Genomic DNA, 18,223 nt, shown 5'->3' with positions numbered 1-18,223 from the left:
CCAATAAGTCCCAACTAGAACCCAAACGAGATAAACGCACCGCGTATAGGGGCGCGGTCAACGACCCACGCGATTTCGGGACCTACCGCTAGGGTTGCCTGCACATAAGGTATCAAACTACTGATCGTGCGGATATTCTGCCAACCTGTTTAAATGTCGGACCCAATTTGACCCAGGTGTAAACTAGAACCCACACGAGATAAACGCACAGCGTATAGGGGCGCGGTCAACGACCCGCGCGATTTCGGGACATACCCCTAGGGTTGCCTGCACATGAGGTATCTAACTACTGATGTTTGTGTGGATATTCTCCCAACTTGCTTAAATATCGGACCCTATAAGCCCCAGGTTTTAACTAGATCCCACTGCGCGAAATAAACGCACGACGCGATAGGGACGCGGTCAACGACCCGTGCGATTTCGGGACCCGGACCGCTAGGGTTGGACAGAACTCGAAACATTATTGAATTATCAAAGTTCTGGCAAAAGTACTGAAGTTTGTATGGATGTTCTTACACTTGCATCAGGCGTGGGATTTCATCCTCCTAAGATCGGTAGCATATAAAAAAAAATTCAAAACATACATTTACATAAAATGTAGGTACTTACAAAATTATGTACGAGCCTCACGCGCGACATGTAGTGCTAGTGAGCAGCTTACAAAATATGATATTTTATCGCTTATTATAAAAAGTTAAGTAAAAACTTATTAGGCACGTCTCGAACAAACATTTTGAAAACGTTGGCCGCGGACTGGACGCACGCGGCGCGCGCCTATACATTTTGATCACCACCGCTCACGCCGCCCGTGTCCGAGCGGCACGATCAAAATGTATAATTATAGGCTTGAATGAAACTGTTTTGGACGACAGCGGCGGTGTGGCTTGCTGCGCCGCCCGCCGCGCCGCGTACGTCCAGTCAGCGGTCTTAAGTTAGACGTCCACAAGGCCACATCGGACGCATCGCTCGCAACGGATTTTAGTATTCTTTTTATAAATAGTCACACTAGTCCGTCCACTGATCCGTTGCGTGCGATGTGATCCTGTGGACGTCTACCTTTAAACTCCATCATTAAAAAAATCATTACACTTCTGTATCGTAACGCAGACAAATTTGGATCCCACTCCAGAGTCCAGACAAATACTGACCTGACGACTGGTAAGTGGTAACCCTAGAACCCCGCTGACCTGTACACAATTATACACCTTATATCTAACCATACAAGGTTCCCCTCAAACTTACACTCTTTCTTTGTTCTTCCTTGTATATAGGGTTAAGAATCCTTTGTTGTTTAATAATGCATTATTTTGCATTTTGTACACTTGACGTCACCCTATTTTCAATCATATTATCAACGGCACTAGGTTCAATGCTAATGATTCGCGAAATTTTACTTGGGAGGACAACTTTTTATAGCAATTTAATTATAGCTTTATAAAGTTTACGGTAAAGTTCCAAATCGCTTGGCGTATACAAATATGCGTAGTTCCATGTCTACGCATTTAAGCGTGCTTCAATGGTTCCCCTATCCCTGTCTTCCTTTACGCACTGCCGTAGGAGTAAGGGAGAAAGGTGTCGTTCCACTGTGACGTCTGGAGTAATTCCAAACGCTTACCCAACGCCAGTTGACGGTAGTCCGGTATAAGCGCGCTCTATAATAATGTATACTTGTTTACGGTTCAAGCTTAGACTGGTTATTTGGAAGATAATGATCGCTAAGCGATAGTAATAGAAGTTGGTTTCGAAAGGCAAGGAAGGTTTTTGTTGTATTTTTTGCGTTTCGAAGGTTGGGGGCTGAGAATTATTTAGGCGAGGCGGCAAAAAATGGACGGAATCTTTGGCCAGGTGCAGGAATTCGGGGCTTTACGGCTTTACCTATAGTTTGCTATATTTGAAATATTAAGTATTCAATACTACCTGCGTTTTATTCAAAGTTTGGTTCGAAAATGTGTGGTGAAATCCGATACTTTTTTCTTAATTTAGCCTGGCATATGCGTATGCTTTATATTTAGGTATATAAAGCTATTCATAATGCAGTAGCTAACCGCAGCTCGGCTAGTATTTACGTTTGTCGATGTTACGATTGTCACCTTGGCTATGCCGCCTGAGTTAGAGTAAGACCAAGCTAAGTTGGCAGCGATTTTGATAGCCCAGACCAGACTGTGCAAGTGTTCTTTTAAACGCCAAACTTCTATGAAATTATGACGTTAAAATAACACTTGCACAGTCCAGGCTATCAAAATCGCTGCCAAATTACTTCGGTCCGACTCTACCTAAAACAGTTAATACTATATATATACTATATATATATATATATATATATATATAATACTATATATCAGAACTCTTAGAAACCTCGAGCATTTACATTCCCCACCTCAGATAGACCGTATCCCCTTTACATTAGTAATAGATTGTTTTTTAATTTTTTTATTCGTTGTCAAATTAAATAACGAGTTTTTGTAACGGTAATCGTTCATATTCGTTTAATTTTCTTTCTTAATGTGTTATGAAATATTTTGATAAAATATTAATAATACCTAGGGGTTCTAGGGGTTTGCCAAATGTGACCAAGTGTTAAGCGTTAGGGTCAAAAAAACCTAGAAATTCGTGTGATGTAATTAATGGATGACCCCTTGTTCACAAAATAGAGAAACGAGACCTGTAGCCGGTCATCGGAAGCGTTTTCGTCTAAGCTGAAATGGAGCTAGCTTCGCTCAAGTCAAAAAAATTACACAGAGTACTTAAGATAACTCAAATTAACATCTGTGCTGGCTTTTTGGGACTAAAATATTTGACAATGATGAAAATGTTCCCTAAGAGGTCCCCACTTCAAACCCCCATAATGACCCAGTAAAGGGGCCCATTGATAACCAGTTCGACGGACTATATCGGCCTGTCAGTTATTCGCAAAAGCTGACAATCGCGATTAACTGACAGGCCGATATCGTCCGGCGAACTGTGGGCCTACCGCGAAAACCGAAATTCGCAAATTGTGGGGATCTTTCTCTTTTACTCTCACTAACACGTAATTAGAGTGACAGAGAAAAATGCCCGCAATTGACGAATTTCTATTCTCCCGGTAGCCGCCCTGGTAATCAGAGGGCCCCTTTAGGCTGTTATGTTCTAGTCTTCTGATCCTAGAAGATGATTCTAACAATTGGCTACTTGAGAGTTTTTTGTAAATAATGTCAATCGATCTTGATTTTCCTGAGGATCAAGTGTCTATATAGGACTCATGGCATTTAAGCAACACAAAAGGTCAGAAATGAGAGTTAAAGTCTGACGCTTGCACTCGACGATTGAAACGCCTCTAACAAAATGATATTGTAATGTGACGTCACATTACATTAGTCTGTCCTAAATGTATGGAAGATCAAGAAAATTGCTATTTTGACCCTGAGATATTGCGTTTATGTATATAGTTCACATATAATATATTTTTCAGTGAAATGTAAGGAATCGAATGCTAAAATTATCTTTTCACTTTTTGAAAGTTGAAAAAAAAAAAAATTTTTTTTATGATATATATCTCAATATATCTTTTTAAATTCCACTTTTTTATAATTCGACATGTGTCAAGTACCCAATTATAGGCAACTATAAGTTTCCTCCAAGATACTATAGATATTCTGCTCGGACTAAATGAAATTGTATATGCATCAACATGAACCGACATACAGGTCCAGTAACGTAGCTACATGCTGGCGAGCGTTCCCGTGATTTCGCCCGAAGTGGTAAAAAAGCCGGCCCTAACGGCGCGACCGGTCCCTGCGCCCTGCAACGGTACGCGCTAAATGGACCGCCTATATACTTATTTAAATTACTTTTCGTATAATTTATCTTGCTTTTAAGCTGCAGTTGTAGCTCCCGACTTCCGAAGAATAAGAGGGAGGCCTTTTTTTTCTCTCCAACATTATCGGAGACTTTGCCTAGCTATTTTTGCATTCATACCAGTTCTCGCTTTTATACCTCACGTACTTGCATACTTCATACAATTCTTTCATTCCTTCATCGTCTGTTGTACTTTCCTGGGTGGGATTCTAGAGGGAGGCCTTTACCCAGCAGTGGGGCAATATGGGCTCATAATGATGATGTAGCTCAAAACCGGGACGAGTGGAAGAAGGGGGGGGGGGGGGGGGGGTTTGCTCAGGATACAATTATACGTAACATAATATAATATTTTAAGCTGAAGGCTAAAGTGACTATGGTTACTTACACATCTAAGACGGATCTGGGCTTGTGAACAAATCACGCGAGGTTTTTTCGGCTACTTTTTGAACCAAACGTTGGTGATACTGAGGTGGTGTTCTTGGTGAGGTTCTTGGCTACCCCTCCCTCCTCCACATAACCACACGTGTATTTTTTTAAACTTTTTCATTCGACCTAATTTTGAGATAAATAGTATTATATACAGTAAATCTTGTTTATTTTTCTATTCTCGTTATGAATGTGATATTTTCGTATAATAGGTTCGCTTTCGGAAAATTTTGAAGTGCGAAATGAAGATTTCGACGAAAATTTCGTTCACTGTAGAAAAATACACGTGAGGTCTCCTCGCTTGATTGTGTGCAGAAGGGGCGCGCGATGGTAAGAGAATTTTTGTGGTTTTTCTACATGCCTGCCAAGTGCCATCGTCTGCGAACGTTCCACGTTCCGAGATATTTTTTTAAAACAGCTATTTGGCGAAGCGATACAATTTTTAGGGTTCCGTACCAAACAAAACAAGGTAAGAAAAGGAACGCTTAAGTAGTGATCCTGTCTGATTTAATGGCGTCGGCACAGGTATGCTTGGAAGTTATAGCTGCATGCGATAATTGATAGTTTGTACGGAACCCTCGACTTGCACTTGACCAGTTTTTATTTTTTTTTACTTACGTCCACCATTTTCAACTTTACGGCCGCCATTTTGTATTTTATAGGTACGCACGGCACGGCAGCAATTTGGTAGTTTGTGAATGTGAATCTGTGAAATCTTTTGTTAGTGCTGTTTCCGTGGAAGTCTGCATTGTATTGGTTATCTCTATCTGTATAATTATAAAACGGAGCCCGGCCGGCCGTGGCTATCTATAGGTGGCCATTCTCATTTTGGTGCACACAACTTCCGCGGTTGTCTCTAGAGTAGAACCAAAGTTAAAATTCATGTAAAACAGAACTCAATTGCAATAGAGTTTGATTCTACTTATCGACCGAATCGATTTCGCTCGTGTCAAATCGTTTCAGGGACGTCACATTGTGAAGATATGTTTACTTAAATCATCACCAATAGAATCGATTATGTGGTCTTTGCAGATTGAATCGGGAATCGTATAAAATCGTTTCTATATTACGTTGTCACAACCCTTTTGACATGTGCCAGCCTACTTTTCGAGTTTGAAAAAGACTATAGTAAGTTTGGATTGGATTTTCGGTGACTTCGGCGGTTTACAGTACGGTATTTATGATGTTGATGTCAACTTTAGTTAGTCTTCTCCGAGAACACGACTTGATTTTACGCGATTAGGTCCGGTCGTAGTCAAAACGAATGAGTATCGTAAAAGTTTAAATTAGTGTTGTGATTCTATATGGTTATATTTATCTATAGGCCGAAATAGGCTACGCTCCGTTGCATCGCGTTATATGACGTCCTAGGTTACCTAGGTAGCATGGCGTGCTCTACGTTTCAGACATGCAACGCAAACGATGTAACATCCAACATATAATTTCATACATTACAACCGGGTCCATGCTGAATACGCAATCAGTGTGCCTTTCATGATCTTTATGTCATACACGTCAGAAAAACGAGTAAAATAAGACAAAATAGGCGCGTAGTCCTTCACCAACTTAACAATTTAGACAAAGACAGAGGCAAAAAGGGTGTGAGCCATGAAAACAATCGACATTCACAAATAAAGGACAAAGCACATTTCCGCCTCCAAGGGCCAAGTGCCCGACCTTGGCCCCCTCACGTCGCAACCGAAAACCTACTCTAACACACAAACAATAGGCTTCAAATTAGAAAAGCCAACTTGTGTGTCAGTAGGACAGTGACGCAATAGATGTGGGAACTATTTTGCAACTATGGTGAGAACATTTACATTTGTATACACCGCAATATGAATCTTATCCTGTTTTCTTAAGGTTGATAATCCTTTACGATATCCATTTCTGTTAAGATCTTTTTAAAATTAAGTCAAATCAGCAATCTTCTCGTGAGACCATATAAAGTTGAGATAGAGTTGGTTTTCGCTTGTTTTACTGTAATTTCGTTTGTGAAATGTGGTTTAGTGCATTAAGTTTAGTTGTTTACCTGAATTTTGTGGTTTGTTATGTAACCTTGTAATTGAAGAGAGTGGTGTGCCGAATCCAAGCAAATTGCATTCATAAAAATCCACCTGCAACTAAAGTAAAATAACTTCACCACCAACGAATCGGTTCGACACCTCAAAGCTTTTAAACAAGGTGAAAGAAATGATACGAACATATGTACAGTCAGCGTCAAATACTTTGTAGCAGTCAAAGTGGCCAAATAGTTCGGTACACCATACTAAATATATGGTGTACCGAACTATTTGGCTACTTTGGTTGCTACAAATTATTTGACGCTGACTGTACATACTCATTTATTGATAATATTCTTAATATATTACATGTCAACATTAGAAAATACATTTAAATCATTGGAAATAGTGAAAATAAAAATATATAATATATATATGTTAAGAATTATACATATATGTGGAGGAACATCACTAAATAAATAAATATAAATAAAATAAATATTATAGGACATTATTACACAAATTGACTAAGTCCCACAGTAAGCTCAATAAGGCTTGTGTTGAGGGTACTTAGGCAACGATATATATAATAGAAAAATATTTATAAATACTTAAATACATAGAAAACACCCATGACTCAGGAACGAATATCCATGCTCATCACACGAATACATGCCCTATACTATCACTAGCCTTGATATCTTTAAAAACAAATTGAAAACATTGATGTTGAAAGAGTGCTTTTATTTTATAGAGGAATTTGTGACCTACTTTAGTAATTTGCCTACGTAATGATGGTTGGTAATTAATTTAGATAAATACATCCGATATTGTTCTGCATGTTAGATTATATAATTATTAAATTTAGAACTTAGATTTAAGGAATTTTAGTGAGTAGCTATATTCAAATACAATTATTATATTGTTCACGTATAAATAAATAAAAATATACAATTAAAACCAATATGTAAGTCATAAATGAAATATCATGTCATCAAATAGATTAATTAGTAATAAATTAATTAGTTATTATTTTTGTCAAAGACTAAGAATTCCATAGTATTAAAAGAGCTTTGTTTTTATGTTCATATTACTAAAATCACAGATCGGTCGGAAAAAATGGCGGCGATCGAAGTATTGCTGTCCCCCCGTGCAAATTTCTATGCAGGGTGGGTCAGTTGTCTCTGCAGCTGACTGTAAACACCTATCTGGGACATAAAACCAAGGATTACACACTGCTAAAATCATATTTCACAACAAACAACCCTTTCTCGTAGTCGTTTAAGAAAGGCAAGCCTCAACGGGTTGTACGGGCGCGTGGCAGGCCCACGAGGGCGGTGGCGTAACTTTGGAAAGCGACTGAGAGTCCAAAACGCGTTGTATAATGGCAACGCGCGTGTGACACTGACACCCCGCATGTGTCACGCGGCCCGTGTTAGCCACAGCCACGTTTAAAGAAACGTGAAAGGCTGACGCCACTAAGTTCTCAACTTTCAGTGCGGTGGCGTGACTTGGAAAAGAGAGAGTGATTTTTACGATTATTTTTTACAATTAACAAATCTTAAAGTACCTACCAAACCAGCAAAGTGCACGGTAAAAACTTAAGTCATTTGTATGACTAATTGCACTCGCACACCAAGGGTTCCGTACAAAAACTATTTACATATTTATAACGGCCGTATCTTTTTTTTCGTTAACTTAGAGGATTGATTTTATCACAGCTTCATGGGGCTGTAGATCCGAGTATACGGTTTTAATTTCAACTCGATACCTCCACGCGTTCCCGAGATAAAGGGTCTTGACAGACGGACGGACGGACAACAAAGTGATCCTATAAGGCTACCATTTTTCCTTTTGAGGTACGGAACCCTAAAAACGTGTCACAAGTGGAAAAAAGATGTACAACAATTATGAATAAGGAATAAACATTCGCGATGGATAAATATAGTTAAAAAAAATAAAACTAATAACCACGCTTTAATGATAATTTAAACTAAATAAACCGGACAAGTGCGAGTCGGACTCGCCCACCGAGGGTTCCGTACTTTTTAGTATTTGTTGTTATAGCGGCAACAGAAATACATCATCTGTGAAAATTTCAACTGTCTAGCTATCACGGTTCATGAGATACAGCCTGGTGACAGACGGGCGGACAATGGAGTCTTAGTAATAGGGTCCCGTTTTACCCTTTGGGTGCGGAACCCTAAAAAGTGCAAAATAATTTTCAATATAAGAATCAATTAATAAACAATAAATAGTATTATCGCGAAAAAAGCGTGGCGTGCTCCATATATCAGTAGTTTAAAAGGGCCCCACACTTTTTTTTTATTCTATTCACCTGTATGTGAAGCTAACAGAAGCGTGTTAAAAAGCTTTCAAATTCCAATAATTCTATGCATTTGACATTTTGAAAGACCTCCGTCTACACCAGCGCCCCCATTGGCACTGTCAGGTGTTATCATTGTTATCGGCACGCGGGCACGGCGGGCCCACGAGGGCGGTGGCGTAACTTTGGAAAGCGGAGAGAGCTGCCCAAAACGCCGCGTTGCGAAATCGCACCTCACCAGTTTCGTGGCCCAGTTCCGTTCGCGAATGCGGGGATCGCACGCTTTTTATTAAGGCCTACATTACAGATTTTGAACGTTTGAACTTGTTCCATTAGCGTACCCGTGCAGCGTAGAAATGGGGCCGCCAAGATGACGAACGTACCTATATCGACAAATGACAATCGGAAAGTAAAGTACATGTCATGTTATAAGTATGTAACTTTACTTTTGAGTTTACTTTACTTATGACGACCGGTTTGGCCTAGTGGGTAGTGACCCTGCCTACGAAGCTGATGGTCCCGGGTTCAAATCCTGGTAAGGGCATTTATTCGTGTGATGAGCATGGATATTTGTTCCTGAGTCATGGGTGTTTTCTATGTATTTAAGTATTTATAAATATTTATATATTATATATATCGTTGTCTAAGTCGTTGTCGTTGTCGAGTCGACAATTGGCGAGAGGTCGCACAGGACCGAGAAAAGTGGCGCTGTCTTGTGTCGGAGGCCAAGTCTCATTTTGGGTCGCTGAGCCAACGGAGTGAGTGTGTGTGTGTGAGTGTGTGTAAGTACCCTCAACACAAGCCTTATTGAGCTTACTGTGGGACTTAGTCAATTTGTGTAATAATGTCCTATGATTTATTTATTATTTATTTATTTATTTTGAGTGGCATTAAGGCATTGAGGCGGACCTGCGTCGGCTGAATGCCAATTCATGGCAGGAAACCGCGCTGTTTGTATTTTTTTTACATATTTTTTAGTGTAAATCGACATTTAGAGACTGTATACATCTCTAATAAGGTATCAAATATTTCATTGATTCCATATTTGTAATTGTATTTTGCTAATTTTATTTATGGTAAAAATTTGTCATGTAAAAGTGCCCCCATGGCCTATTTGCTGAATAAATGTATCGTAATGACTAATGACAGATTTCGGACATATAGTCGATAGTGACTACCTATGAAGCCGATTGTCCTAGGTTCGAATCCCGGTATGGGCATTTATTTGTATGATTAACACAGATATTTGTTCCTGAGTCATGGGTGTTTTCTATGTATTCATCTATAAATCTGTATTACCTACATATACTGGCCTTAGCGTCTATTTCAGACGATCTATGGTGCAATGTCCGCAAAATATCTTTTTTGGTGACTGAAAAGACCGATGCGAGAGCGGCATACTTTGCCACAGAGCTGGCAAGGGAGGTTCGCGACGGACTGTGACGTTTCGCTACGGTGCCTTTTTCCCCTTTTGTCTGCCAGTGCCGCAAACCAGGCCTCGTCGGTACCTACATATAACCAACAATAAAGAAATTGAAATATATAAGTATGTATATATCGTCGCCTAGTACCCATAGTACAAGTTTTGCTTAGTTTGGGGCTAGGTCGATGTCTAAGTGTGCAAGATGTCCCTTACTTTATTTATTTTCAGTTTTCCTCACATTACACGTATTTTAAGGTTTCTTTCGCCTTTTAGCTTGGCCATGTATTGATTACCCATATAGTTTGTTTTAAGGGTTCCTGGTCAACTAAGTTTAGTTTCGTTATGTCATTACTTACTTACTGTTATGGCGCAGCGACCCGAAGTGGATCTTGGCCTCCGACACCAAAGACCACCATGCTTCTGTCCAAAACCGTTTCTGTCCAGTCGATGGCGCCGAGTTCACTAAGGTCTTTTTGCACTTCTTCTCTCCAGCGGTATCTAGGGCGTCCAGACGGTCTTCGGCCATCTGGAGCTTCAGACTACGTCCTCCAGATTGCACGATCCTCACCCATCCGGACTACGTGCCCGAGCCATCAGAGCCATGTCATTATTTCACCAAAAATCATCCCTTTTTAAAAGGACGTAAATGCTACGAAATATATTGCTGTTTTGTTTATTATTGTAGATTGTTGTTGTATTTTTAGGGTCGGCAACGCGCATGTAACTCCTCTGGAGTTGCAGGCGTACATAGGCTACGGAGACTGCTTACCATCAGGCGGGCCGTATGCTTGTTTGCCACCGACGTAGTATAAAAAAAAAAAATAGTACAGCCGAGTTCATAAATATGTATACATTTTTCCACCTTATTGCAATGAATTAAGGTGAAGAAATGTATACATCTTTATGAACTCGACTGTACAAACCCTACATTGAGCGTAGTCCGACATGCTCTTGGCCAATGTTGATGTCTTAATTTTCTCTCTGCACCACCTGTACAGTATCTCTAGCTTTTTCATGATTTTAATTTAATTTCCTCTTTGCACCATTTGTACAGTACGATCTCTTTTAAAGTTCCGGTAGACAGTTAACTAATTGTTAGCCTATGCCTATAACGTTTCATGACGTAAATAAAGTGAGTTATAGGTCACTATGCGCTCAAACTAAATCAGCGTAAAATCCTAACGGGTTGACGTCACTAGAATAACTGCTGATTGTATTTTACAATACCTAACGTGTCTAAACACTTTTTTTCGAAACCCCGATCCCTCTAAGTCTTTTGATGCTTGCAGTCCTGCAAGACCGGAAGGCATTGTTGCCAGAGATGGTAATACCTAAGGCGTATGTTGCAGTCACCTGGTTAAGTTAGCCAGCTAATTAGTCGCCTAGGCTAGCTAGACGCTAGAAAATCACTCAACGTTGAACGCGCTTAGTACGCGGGAGTAGCAACAGCATTCTAAACATGATAGCTAATAAGCTAGATTGTCCTCTGTTGTGGGCAATGGGTCAGCGGACAAAGTCGCTATTGTTTATAAATTATTAAATATTTTATCAGGTTACGGTTGCTACTAACATAACTGATAAACTAATTAAACTATAACTAACACATTTATGGAACATATGTTGTCTTAATAAAGAAATTTAAATTTAATTTAACAACTAGGCGTATTGAAAGTCAGCTTTTTGAAAACGACCGTTTCACTCAGTCGACTTATATAAATGTAACCACTTAAAGAAATTAAATAACATAAAATAAATTAATTTACAATAAAATCCTAACCTACCGTAACCGAACATCAAATTCATCAATGTCCTAATTAACTAAATGACTACACGACGTTCAGCAATCTGATTAAACGTTACCATCAATGACTTGGCTGGTTGTTCTTCAGCCAACTGGTTAGCTGGCTAATTTAAGCACGCAACGCACGCTAAGTGATATTTGTCATATATGTAATTAGATACATTAAAACCAGCGTATCCACCTATAACGGCTCTCCTCTTAAGAGCAATTCCTAGCTGAGCAACTTTTCAAATCTCGAATTTTTGAAGCTATGTTTCTGTCGCGCTGCGGTGGGCGGGAGCCGGAGCTATCTAAGTGTGAGTGCGCGCACACAGACGCGAGACTCGTGCGCTCGCTCATTGCGCGCCGTTCCGTCGACATCGCCCGCGAGCCAGACGGAATTTATTCTGCGCTGCCCGACGCAAGTTGTTTTTGTTGTTACCACGTAATATTGTTTTTCATTTTTAGGGTTCCGTAGCCAAATGGCAAAAAACGGAACCCTTATAGATTCGTCATGTCCGTCTGTCTGTCCGATTATGTCACAGCCACTTTTTTCCGAAACTATAAGAGCTATACCGTTCAAACTTGGTGAGTAGATGTATTCTATGAACCGCATTAATATTTTTACACAAAAATAGAAAAAAAAAACAATAAATTTTGGGGGCTCCCCATACTTAGAACTGAAACTCAAAAAATCTTTTTTCATCAAACCCATACGTGTGGGGTATCTATGGATAGGTCTTTAAAAATGATATTGAGGTTTCTAATATCATTTTTTTCTAAGCTGAATAGTTTGCGCGAGAGACACTTCCAAAATGGTAAAATGTGTGTCCCCCCCCCGTAACTTCTAAAATATCAGAATGAAAAATAAAAAAAAAATATATGATATACATTGCTATGCAAACTTCCACCGAAAATTGGTTTGAACGAGATCTAGTAAGTAGTTTTTTTTTTAATACATCATAAAATTAAAAAAAAAAAATTCATCAAACCCATACGTGTGGGGTATCTATGGATAGGTCTTCAAAAATGATATTTAGGTTTCTAATATCATTTTTTTCTAAACTGAATAGTTTGCGCGAGAGACACTTCCAAAGTGAAAAAATGTGTCCCCCCCCCCCCCCCCCCGTAACTTCTAAAATAACAAAATGAAAAATCTAAAAAAAATATATGATATACATTACCATGCAAACTTCCACCGAAAATTGGTTTGAACGAGATCTAGTAAGTAGTTTTTATATAAGTCATAAAATAAAAAATATTTTTTTTTTCATCGAACCCATACGTGTGGGGTATCTACGGATAGGTCTTCAAAAATTAAATTTAGGTTTCTAATATCATTTTTTTCTAAACTGAATAGTTTGCGCGAGAGACACTTCCAAATTGGTAAAATGCGTGTCCTAAGTGGTAAAATGTTGAACGAGATCTAGTAAGTAGATTTTTTTTAATACGTCATAAATGGTAGGGAACCCTTCATGCGCGAGTCCGACTCGCACTTGGCCGCTTTTTATATTATACTGTATCTATTACACCCTAATACCAAACACCCTATCACCTGTACTAAATGTATTTTACACCTATGATGACAAAATAATAAATGATTGATTGATTGATTGATATTAATTACCATATAGGTAAAAACTGCAAAAAAGAATGATGTCTCAGCTTCGGCTGTCGTCGTACAGTCAAGTGCAAAAATATGTATCGAAAGAATTGTCTCATAAATATGGTACTACGCTCTTATTACACTGGAATAAGATGCTATGGGACATATTTTTGAGTAAGTTGTGTACACCCATATTTTTACACTTGACTGTACCTATCCGTATCAGTAAGTTGGGAGTGATCATGGTGTGTTGTGAAATTTTGTAAGTAGGTATAAATATACCTATGGTTAAACTACAATCTATTTAACTTGTAGTACGATGGGGCTAAACTTGGGCCGCCTTATTGAAGAACGTATCGCAATGACAATCTGGGTAAAGTATGTTGGGATAATGCCGGACAATTTTGGGACTAATTGAGAGAACTCGTGAAAAAATGTTTCTTCGAGATCTCAACACGTGACAGATTCTTGAAGTACGTAGCGAATCGTTAAATAATAAAATAACCGTAGATTCGGCCTGAATTTTGGTAATCTTCAATATAGAACGGTTTTAGTTTTGTACCTGTGTAAAGATGAGACATACTTTTTTTTAGGGTAACGAGTGTTTTGCCATCAAGGGAGAACATTGGATGGTGAAAAAAAGTTGCTTCTAATTGAAAGAGAATAAGGTATCACAAAGAAATAGGTCCGGTGTCTACCCTTTTGTATCCGATCTTAACCCTGATACAAAAATTGATAAAATTGTGGCTCTCAAACTTTGATACCTATGTCATAAGGCAATTTGATAAGTAAACAATGTGCTAAGAAACCTCTTATTGTAAGGTTTACCCGAAGTAATAAAAAAAAACCACTAAAATAATAGATACGTTGCGAAGTTTTGACAATTTAAGATTTCGTGAACTGTACAGGTTTAGGGAAAGTGTAAATGTACTCGTATTGTTTATTGAATGGAATGTACTGGAAGATATTAAGTACTTAAGTAGGAGGGACAAAAATCAAAATAAAAAATAATCGTGCCCAGTCATTTTTAATGAAGGTCGCCAAAAAAATAAGAATCAAACTTAGAAATCAAAAAGACTAAGTAGTTCTTTAAAAAGGTCAAGGTCACTGAGAGCCCATCTTGAAGTATGGAAAATAATTAAAATTGCGATTTTGTTGGTTTAATTTTACAATTATGTATATATATATATATATTATATATAGTTTATATACAATCTTTTTTTTTTGATAAAATGTAAGGATCGTATGTAAAGAGTAAAGTAAATATATAGGAAAAGAGAACCCTCTTGAAGCATTTTAAGGAAACTAATTTCGAAGCCATATCTCTATTTTGTATCCGAAACTAGCAATGTATGTATGCGTGCACATCTACATATGCATCCGTATGTGTAGGTACTTTATTGCGAAAAATTTCTCATTTATTTTACTCGATTTTGTTATAAATTTCAACATGTATCATCATCCCTATACAATATAAATACTCTTTATTGCACACCTCAATAAAAGAAAACAATACAAAAGAAAATTTAAAACACATTAGCACAGGTAAACAACATGCGGTCTTATCGCTGAAAGGCAACCTTTGGATTGCGGAAATTAAAAAAAATACATTGTCAGTAACCGTCGCGCTGGTAGTGGTACTGGATAAAAATAATGGTACGAAAGTGTGATTAAGAAAACAATAAATGTGATAATTAAGGTCAGTAGGTAAATTGAAGAAAATTTAAAGTTTGATAATCACTGCTGTTTTTTAAATAGGTAAAGATCTGATTGTTTCTGGTCCGATCTTTCCTGGAAGGGTCAAGATCGGATATCGGTCTACAGCAGTACTAGGTCTGTTAACACAATTACAAAAACAAACACAGTTTCATCACAATACGCAAAATAAATTACAGAGCGAAGATCGGATAGAAGGAAGAATTCGCGAAATTTACCTTGCTCTCTGTGATTGCACATAGCACAAGCCCGACTCCCTGAGCGACGCGGGGACACTGACAGTCGAGGCGCAATGAAATGGCGTCTTACACAATGTTGCCAACATTAAAAAATAAAGCCAAATTAGGAGGGGAAATGAATGTCCTACGTTCTTCACCCGCATCCGGTATTTACTCAACATACCTTAATCGTTGAATCGCCGCATTTCAAAATGGCCCTTATTTTGATATCGGCTAGCCGTAATGTAATACGGCGGATTATACAATACGACTGCGATACTTATATATAAATCCCCTCGTCAATGTAATTTCATTAAATTTGCTATCTAGTGGCAAACATCAAAGTAGTTATCTTTTACTTGTGACGCACAAGTGTGAGCAATGTAAAATAATATATTTCTAAAAAAAATTTGCCTACTACGTAATAAAAGAAAATGTGATTATTAAATTATAATGCGAAAGGTGGTCAAATCGCAAAATGCTGTCGTTTTATTTAAAATAATGAAATAATTAGACCAGTTCCGAAAGTACCGGGAAATCCCGGTTCTTTAAAACAGTACCGGTTCTGCAATCCCTAATAAGGATGTTATGCCCATCACTATTCCTTCTGTGTACGTATATTTAGAAACTGTCTCCGCCTCCAATTCGTGCGATAAGGACAACTGCAGCTCGGACCGAAATTCACTCTCAAAAAACTCAAAAATCGAGGTTTCGCTCTCGACTGTTTCCTCCTCCAAAACGCAACTAATCATTATGAAATTTTGGAAATTGCAAGAGGAAGAAATAATCTATGCCGCTATGTTTTGATTTTTTGGATATTTTTTGTCATATTTGTATACTGTGCCTTTTTTTACAGCCAATTCAATTTAGCCGTTTTTGCGATTTTCGAGGCGCTGTATCTTTCTTCAAAATAAAATAATCCAAAAAAGCAAAACATAGCGGCACAGATATTGATGATATTGATCTTATTTGAAAAAATCACTGCTCTAGGTTAAAAATCCAGGGAGGAATCAGTCGAGAGCGTTTGTATGGAAAAAACGCAACTAGGAATTCCTCTTAAATCCACACTCTATAAAATATGGTAAGCGCTTCTCAATGTGCCTGTCCCCATAGTAATTGCTTACTCTGCGTAGGGGGCGCCTCTACCACATATTGAGGGCATACCGCGAAACACGACATTTCGTTATCTGCCTCATTCACTCTTGCATATTCGAGCGATATGAGGCCAGGAGGCCTACCGCGAAAATCGAAGTTCGCAAATTGCGAGCATTTTTCTCTGACACTCTAATTACGTCTTAGTGAGAGTAAAAGAGAAAAATCCCCGCAGTTTGCGAACTTCGATTTTCGCGGTAGGCCCCCAGAAGGCGTGCTGCTAGCCTGCTACATTACGCACCAGGGCGTGGTTCGGTGCATGTGTGTCATTTCCTGCTAGGTATAGATATTCCACCAGGTTTTTACCTGTACTTGTGATTCCATCCATTCATTCTTCGTTCATTTCATTTGCCTCTTCTCAAAAAGCGAAACCTATACTCTCTCAATACCGTATTCATCGCAACATCAGCCACATAAACGCATAGATATAAAACGTTGTAAGAGACACCAATACGCCATGACATGGCGTCGTTTATTATAAGATTTAATAAGCGTCGTCGCTTCCGCGATGTCGTCATAGTGACGTCACGTCTTTGTTAGAACGGTTGACGGTGCAGGTTAACTACGACATGGTTAATCGATCATTTGTACACCTTATTGCAATAGATATAGGGTATATTATCAGTCAGGAGTATTACTGTTAGTTCCATAGACGACATAGTTAAACCATTCGACCTTATTACAGTGGTATAAGGTTTGAAATTAGTATTTCTGCGTTTGTTCGTTGTCCTTATGAACAACGCATAATATTTGCGTTGTTTTGTTAAATTACTATACTACGCAGTTAAATTCTATATTTAACTCTTAGTATAATTATAATATTAGGATAAAGGACCCTAGGTGCATTATGGTAATAATGATAAGGAATCACTTCTGAATGTCAGATAATTCCGTAATTAGACTGATTTTTTTTTTTAATGTTACTTTATTAGGTACAGCAGATATCGTACGGTCACGTCTGAAAATATCGATACGAACAAATTACCAAAAATATGTATGTACATCACCTTAATATATGGGCAATAAAGTTGTGTATACATATTTTTGGCACTTTGTTCGTATCGATATTATTAGACGTGACTACAATACCATGAATGAGATACATACAATTGCATATTAGGTATGGCTTATAAACTAGCATGAGATCCAAAACAAGTGTACAAGTAAGCACAAATGTTACAAATTAATTTAACACCATATCATAGCTACAGTGAAAAATATCAGAGAACAAATAACTATCTAAACATTACAATATAAGAGAGTAATATACTTTACAGTACATATGGTGCTACTTTACCGCACTAGTGCGAAAATTAGCATATTACGTTACTGTGTCGAACATTTAAAAGGCCATATGTACTGTAAAACGTACGATACATGTGCGAATAGGTAATTCGCTACTCGTGTCGATTTAAAACACTCCCTTCGGTCGTGTTTTAATTTATCGCCACTCGTTTCGAATTTCCTATTTCTCGCACTTGTATCGCAATGTACATTACTTATAATGATTAAACCTCACAAATGAGACAAAGTCATCTGTCCGTGAGAGCAGAGGAGAAGAGGATGTCAGCCAAGCATTTCTTAAACCTAGCAATGGGGGGGGGGGTCTAAAATATCAATGCCCATACCGGAATGACCGGCTATTAAATCATATTGACAGCACATTCTTGTAATTGGATTATAGAATGAAGTATTGTTTTTATAAATAGTCTAAGAGCGCAAAGTTAGTGTAGTCAGTG

The 18,223-nt window shown here is 38.3% G+C and overlaps 1 protein-coding gene across 1 annotated transcript in view; it reads left to right on the top strand.

Annotated features, from left to right (window-relative positions):
- LOC133531279 (uncharacterized) overlaps window positions 1-18,223 on the top strand; it is a 115,402-nt gene that overhangs the window by 61,783 nt on the left and 35,396 nt on the right. The gene's annotated exons all lie outside the window — the stretch shown is intronic.

This window comes from Cydia pomonella, chromosome 25, assembly GCF_033807575.1.
Source record: "Cydia pomonella isolate Wapato2018A chromosome 25, ilCydPomo1, whole genome shotgun sequence".
Lineage (NCBI taxonomy): Eukaryota > Metazoa > Arthropoda > Insecta > Lepidoptera > Tortricidae > Cydia > Cydia pomonella.
The sequence above is the reverse complement of the archived record's forward strand: the minus strand, read 5'-3'. Positions and strand labels throughout refer to the sequence as shown.